The following is an 836-nucleotide window of genomic DNA, read 5'->3' on the forward strand; positions in this document are numbered from 1 at the left end:
ATTATTATTGTTATTATTGTTATTATTATTGTTATTATTGTTATTATTGTTATTATTATTATTATTATTATTATTATTATTCCTACTACTACTATCGCGTGCTTTATTTATATTTCTGTTATAATCTATACTTTTGTCATCAGTAGCATCATTCATATACATCTTAGCATCAACAGGCATTGCGTCAGTAATCTCTGTGCTAGTATAAACCGCGGAGATACAGTTTATATTGTACATATTAGATGTTGTACTGTTATTTCTAATTCCTACATAACCATTAATAGTATTCTCATTGTAGGAATTTAAGCTAATGGTGACAGTAATATTTATTATTAACCCCTCTTGCCGATTTTATATTCTCTCTATTTAACCTTGCTATGATGGTACCCATATTGGGGAGGGTGGAATAAAAGATTCTAACTGTCATAGGTGAAACAATTCCGTTACATCTATGGAGAACAGGGATGTTTTTTACTAAAATTGCCATAAATTTCTTATATATGTTTGTGGATATGGCACAGTTGAAGGGAACATTATACCAGATCAAATTATTATTTTCAGACGTCTTAAGTATGTAAAGGCGCAATCTACCTGCTTTTCCAACGCCTCCCAAAGTAGTGACTTGATAAATAGGTACGGCCATATTACCAGTATTTTCTTATCATTCGTGGGTTGCATAATCCGCCCAGTCGCCTCACTACTTTTATCATAAAAACTAATATTCCTACTGGTTATAGCATCTAATTTTCTATTGTTACTTATCTTTTTATTTAACATATATGTACAGAGGAATCGCATATATATGCATAGAGGAATCCCATATATATATATATATA

The 836-nt window shown here is 30.4% G+C and overlaps 1 protein-coding gene across 8 annotated transcripts in view; it reads right to left on the reverse strand.

Annotated features, from left to right (window-relative positions):
• The window catches only part of LOC106884218 (neuronal acetylcholine receptor subunit alpha-10), a 1,143,354-nt gene that overhangs the window by 328,936 nt on the left and 813,582 nt on the right, over window positions 1-836 (reverse strand). The window lies entirely within an intron of this gene.

Source organism: Octopus bimaculoides, chromosome 3 (genome assembly GCF_001194135.2).
Source record: "Octopus bimaculoides isolate UCB-OBI-ISO-001 chromosome 3, ASM119413v2, whole genome shotgun sequence".
Taxonomy (NCBI): Eukaryota; Metazoa; Mollusca; class Cephalopoda; order Octopoda; family Octopodidae; genus Octopus; species Octopus bimaculoides.